The sequence below is a fragment of the Mastomys coucha genome, unplaced genomic scaffold (assembly GCF_008632895.1).
Source record: "Mastomys coucha isolate ucsf_1 unplaced genomic scaffold, UCSF_Mcou_1 pScaffold6, whole genome shotgun sequence".
NCBI classification, from domain to species: domain Eukaryota; kingdom Metazoa; phylum Chordata; class Mammalia; order Rodentia; family Muridae; genus Mastomys; species Mastomys coucha.
Window position 1 is genome coordinate 116,560,966 of NW_022196912.1, and position 6,416 is coordinate 116,567,381.

Here is a 6,416-nt window from a genome sequence, read left to right on the forward strand (position 1 = left end):
AAGGGAGGAAGGAAGGAAGGAAGGAAGGAAGAGAGATCTCCATAAGCTGAATAAAAGGGAAAGAAAGGAAGAAATCTCCAGGGAAAGAAAGGAAGAAATCTCCAGGGGTGAATCAAATTGGAAAAAAAAAAAAAAAAGGGAATTCAAGGTAAGCATCCACTATCCGCTGTCTCCCTCTACTTCCTGACTGCAGGTGTGTAATGTAGCCACACACTGCAAGCTCCTTCTGCTGGGACTCTCTTGCATGAAGGATAGAACATGAACTCAAATAAACCCTTTGTCTCTTGAGGGAACAAATGGCAGCCAGCACAAACTTCCCCTGCAGTCTACAGCTTTCCTGTGGCCTTCAAGTTAAGAATGGTTTTACATATTTAAATGGTTGGGGGTGGAAATCAAGAGTGTAACCACCATCCCTAGTCAGGAAGACTCTGAAAGGGATCCCAGCACCCAGTGCCAAGCCCTGTTCTATCCGCTCCCCCTTTAGATTCTCCTTCATGATGATTTTCAGCCATAGGGAAGAGACCCAGAGGGCTAGCAAGGCCTAGAATCTCTGGCCATCCAACCTCTGTGGAACAGGCCTGCCAACCCTGCTTAAAACGGTTTTACTGTTCATTCTGGACCTTTCTCTCTTACACTTCAGTGAGACGCCAAACACTACTAAATTTAAACACATATCAAGTTAGATGTATAGAGTCAATCAGGGGCCATCAGCAAGATAACGCAGAGGTTAAGGATGCTTGCTGCCAAGCCTGGCAAGCTCATGACTGTCTCAGTCTGACCCCTGGGACCCACACAGTAGAAAGAGAGAATTGACCCCCTAGTTGTTCTCTGACCTCCACACACATATCATGGCATGCATACATCCATATCTGCACTTAATTGATTAATTGGTCAATTAAACCATCATCATCATCATCATTGTAGCCAACTATTTGCATATCCAAGATTTTTGGTCAGTGAAATTGGTTCCAGCAATACAAATGTTCTGAGTGTCTGGATATATAAAACTAGGACAGCATTTACAACTGAAGGAGGCTTACCTTTGTCATAGACACAGCACCTACCAGTCCCCCCCCTCCCCCCGGAGCCTGAGCCCCATCAGAGACAGCCAAGCAGCTGACTTAAAAAACCAAATGTCAAACTAAAGGAGAATACTTAACCCTACAAGTTATGGGCACGCCTTTGCAGGGTCTACAGAGTGCTCACTTAGCACTGTGGAGGTCAGTTCACACTCTGCTGAGGCAAAGAAGGAAGATGCCATCTTTAGAAGCTAATGATCCAGGGTTGGGGGTCGGGGGGGATCAGGCAAATGAGCACTGAGCCCCACAAGACCCTGTGATTGGGGAGGTGGAAGACATCTTGCATATTAAGAACACTTATAAGAGCTAAAGGTGAAATACTGTGGCCAAGTTGCCCTTGAAGGCAGGCCTGGGTATGTGTGTCTCAACTTCCTATCTCAACTGCTCTGGTTTGCAGGGCCTGGTAACTAAGAGGACCTTATGAAACCTTATTTTCAGTTCAGAGAAAAGCAGGAAGAAGGGAAGAACAGCAAGGCAGGCCTTGGGAGAGAGCTGAAGGTAGATTCAGGCTTCCGCCCAGGCTAGAAGGAAAGGGAGATTCTAGAAACTTTTCAGTGTGTGTGTGTGTGTGTGTGTGTGTACACGTGCGCGCGTGCGCGCATGCATGCGTGTTTCTCATGCTTTTCTACACATCTGTGTGGGTGCTGGAGAGCAACTCCAGGTCCTCAGGGGTGCGAAGCACACATTTTTACTACTGAACTGTGTTGACAGCACTTGTTTGAATGTTGATAGAGACACATATTCACTAAAGGATTTTTGCAAATGTGGGACTCAGAAAGCGGAGTTTACCCAATAGGCTCACAGTTAACAGAGGTCCCTCTGTGGCTTTACATAGACAATGTGTCTTTCATCTTAGATCCTGCTTTCCCCTTCCTGTCAATATCCCTCCCATGTCTCCTATGGTACAACCACCTTAATAATCATTAGTTTTAATGGGTGCCTAGTATTTAGCCTGCTCAATTAACTGGGCCACTGTCTTACTACACCATTTCCAGCATACTGTGCACCTGACTAATTCCTGTTATTTTGATGCACTGGAATTGGGTGAACTAAGCAATCATTTGCAGGACAGCATAGTTCTGTAAGTGTGTGTAATTATTCCAGATAGTGTGGGTTGGGCACCTTGGCCTGTATAGGTTACCTATGACTCCATTCTTGAACATGTCTCCTCCTGTGTGGATTACAGGGTCAAATTCCAAGTCACAGGTATTTCCTAAAGGCTCAAAATGACATTGACTTCCTGGCTGGCCAAGCCTACTCATCAAGGACTATTACTGAAGCCAGGCCATGGTGGCACATGCCTTTAATCCCAACGCTTGGGAGGCAGAGGCAGGCAGATTTCTGAGTTCAAGGCCAGCCTGGTCTACAGAGTGAGTTTCAGGACAGCCAGGGCTACACAGAGAAACCCTGTCTCAAAAAAACAAAAAAACAAAACAAAAAAAAGAACCATTACTGTTTTAGTTGCCCAGGGGTACTAACCCACCCTCTGTGGCAGATACTCAGGTCCCTTTAAAGACACCAGCTATTCTAGGTCTCTGGTCACATTTATATGCAGCCCAGATGGTTGCAAGTGAACAAACAAGAGGTCCAGTTATATCTGAACTCTGATAAGCAACAGGTAATTTTTTTAAAGATTTATTTATTTATTTATTACTTATTTTTTTTATTAAGTACACTGTCTTCAGACACCCCAGAAGAGGGCATCTGATCTCATTACAGATAGCTGTGAGCCACACCATGTGGTTGCTGGGACTTGAACTCAGGACCTTCGGAAGAGCAGTCAGTGCTCTTAACTGCTGAGCCATTTCCCACCCCACAAGGGATAATTTTTAAGCTTGAGTATATCCCAAATGAGAGATATTCACACTGGAAGCATCACTATGGATAGGAAATTCAGATGTAGTGGTCTTCGTGTATTGCTGCTGGCAATCCTGGCCTTGAAGAGCCCCATCCCAGCTCTGAAGCCTCTTAGTGTGAGTGTAACCTTCATCTGCCACCTGGAATCCGTCCCCGTTCCCCTTTTGGGAGTAAATGGTCATGTCTCCTGGGTCCCAGGGAACAGTCCGAGATGCCATATTAGGAACGCTGGGCATGGCTTAGAGGAACTGGCCTGTTTGTTTTACTGGGTTAAGATATTGCCTGCTTACATTAGTGAGTAAAGTTGTGTTTTCTTTTGGGAGAGACAGAAATATCCAGGCAGGCCTGGCCCCCGTACAGTTGGAGAAATAAATCAGAGACTTCGTCTTCTATGCTGGTCTTAGGACTTGGAAGGACTCTTGGCCTTCCAGCTGGACTGCTCGGGAATGTCTAGGACCATCTGCCCCACCTCTTGGTGACAGAAAGAACTTTAAAGGCTTTACTAATACCTCTGGGCTACTTTCCTGATTTGAAACCCCAGCTTTCGCCTCTACCACGACAGTTCATTCTGAGACTACTTCTTTGGCTTCTAGAAAGTTCTTTCTCCCATTGTGCCTCGCCCCTGGTTGTTTCCTTCAGGGTGGCATCAGACCTTTATATTTCTAAGTGGAGGCTGAGGGCACAACAAGGAGTGTGACAGCCAAGGTGTGGACAGTGGCCTGGAATCCAGCCAATCAGGGGTCATGACCACTGTGCTCTTGTTTTGTGTGTGCACCCTGCCTACAACATCGACCTCCAGCCTTCTCTCTAAAGGTCAGAAAAAGACAGTCCTACCTTGATGATGTCCTCAAGCTCACACCCAGCTATCCTGAATATACTGTGAGCACACCTGGGCACATCTGGCTGACCCACAACAGACCTCAGTTGTCTCCTATTGGGATAGATTTGCAGGATTGGGGCCTGCGGTCAAACCTCATCTCTGAGTGGCTCTCATGCTTCATCAGCAAAGCTGCTGGGGATAAGTGACTGCTCAGACTCACACAGCAACACGGAGGCTGAGTTAATAACGTCGGATGCAGGCTTCGTGAGGGTACCATCCTACCCAGAGCATAACTGAAGGGTGCACATGATCTCCGTCTCTGCCCGGGGACAGCGAATGCCTCAGGTGTTGTGCCTGAGTGTGTAACCCTGAGTCTTGGTTCCTTCATCTAGAAATGGAACACGGTAATTCTAGACTGCAGGGATTCCCTGAGGATAAAGTGGAGTGTGTGCATTGGTGCAAACATCAGGAACTATTGCCACAACCAAACCAAAATATGGTGTGAACAGAGAGCCAGCTGAGGTCAGTCAGCCTGTGGGAAAATCCTCAACACTTTAGACAAAGTTAATGGGTGGGTTTTATTTTTGAGACAGGGTCTCACGTATCCCAAGATGACTTAAAATTCCCTATGCATCAGGGGATAAGCCTGACCTTTCTACTCTCCTGCCTCCACCTCCAGGATACTAGAATTATAGGTATGCATCACCGCATCCCGTTTCCATAATCCCAGGATTAAAGCCCAGGGCCTGGAGAATGACAGACAAGCACTCCACTCACTGAGCTATATTTCCCAGCTTCCCTCCTCCAGGGGGTGAATTTTAAAAAGGACTGAATGTGGGTCACCTTGACTGCCAAATCTCAGGTCTCCTAGAGTTGAGTCTGAACCCTTTCTACACAGAGTTCTTAGGGAATTAACTGAGGCAGCCTCTCCTAGTGCCCGCCGTCCCCGGCATTGTTCTAGACATTGGGGTGCACCTCCCGCAGCTCATGCTGGAGGTACACAAACAGGCAAGACACAAATAAAAACTGTCAGGTACAGAGGCAGGTGGATTTCTGAGTTCGAGGCCAGCCTGATCTACAGAGTGAGTTCCAGGACAGCCAGGGCTATACAGAGAAACCCTGTCTCGGAAAAAACAAACAAACAAAAACCAAAAACCAAAACCAAAACCAAAAACAAAAACAAAAATGTCAGGTACGGAGAGTAATGGGTGGAAAGGGGTGTTGGGGGCGGGAAGGAGAGGGATAGAGTGCTAAGACCTTACTGTTTCTTGCCCAGTGCAACAGCACTACCTAGTGGACATCTTAGAAATTTGCATAGGCTAGCTATTAATTATAGAGTATTCCTGGTGTTGACTGATGGCCAGGCTCACCAAACATCCTGCCATGCACAAGAGAGTTAAAGATATAAGGAACGAAACAATCTGCTTTTGTCACTGTAGAATGTCTCAGAAGGCCAATTTTGTCACTAAGAAGTTTGCTTATGTTGGCAGAGCCCACCTCAGTTTTATCATTGTATATGAAGTATTTTACACTCACTAAGAGAATTCAAGAGTCATGCACACAAAGCGATGGTGGGCAGGCCATGGCTCCACAAGAGTTGTTTGCTGTTGGAAGGGAGAGAGAAGGATACATAACCCCCAAGTTATGGGCACACCTGTCCAGGGTTCACAGGGTTCTCATTCGCAGTGTGGGATCCAGTTCACACTCTGGAAAGGCAAAGATTTATTATTATTATTATTATTATTATTATTATTATTATTATTATTACTATTTTTTTGTTTGTTTGGTTGGTTGGTTTGGTTTTTTGTTTTGTTTTGTTTTGTTTTTTGGTTTTTGTTTTTTTTTTTTTTTTTTTTTTTTTTTTTTTTTTGAGACAGGGTTTCTCTGTGTAGCCCTGGCTGTCCTGGAACTCACTCTGTAGACCAGGCTGGCCTCAAACTCAGAGATCTGCCTGCCTCTGCCTCCCAAGTGCTGGGATTAAAGACATGAGTCACCACTGCCCCACTGGCAGAATGATTTTTTTGTAGAAATAGAGATTCGATCAAAGTGGATTCTCCTTCATAATTTTGGTTTTTGAAAAGTGTGGGCACAGGTAGCTTTTCTCATCTGTGAATGTATTTCATGCTCGTGAAGTTGAAGGGGTTTTACAGAATATTTTGAGGAAGGAGTATTCAGTGACTTTGATGGGAAGGCTAAGAACCAGGGGGCAGAGGACCACAAGCTAAAGGAAGCCTGAAGCTGAGGGCATGTCAGAGAAGGGCTCTCTGTACAGTGAGGATGAGTGCAGATACAGGAGGAGATGGACACGTTGGTGTAGTGTTTGCAGCCCAAGCAGAGGGACCTGAGTTCTGAGCCCCAGCATCCATGGAAAAGCTGGGGTATTTCCAACACTGGGAGGGGGAGATAGGTGGATCCCAGGGGCTTTCTGGCCAGCCACTCTGGCTGGTCAGTGAATTCCAGGGTCGGTGAAAAACACTGTTTAAAAAATAAATAAGGTGGAAAACAGCGACTGGAGTTGAATTTCTGGATCCCACTCATTGGAAAGAACCAGATTCCTCAAGTTCCTGAACCTCCACGTCAGTACACTCACACACACAATAAAATAAACAATTTAAATTTTTTTTTTAAAATACAAGATATGAGGTATGATGTTTGATTTT

General features: G+C 45.7%; 1 long non-coding RNA gene across 3 annotated transcripts in view; it reads right to left on the reverse strand.

The window, feature by feature from the left end:
- Positions 1-5,254: 5,254 nt before the first annotated feature.
- The window catches only part of LOC116079954, a 10,618-nt gene continuing 9,456 nt past the window's right edge, over positions 5,255-6,416 (reverse strand). For all 3 annotated transcript variants that reach the window (XR_004114250.1, XR_004114248.1, XR_004114247.1), the window contains one exon: positions 5,255-5,462. This is a non-coding gene — a long non-coding RNA (uncharacterized LOC116079954). The remainder of the gene's footprint in view (positions 5,463-6,416) is intronic.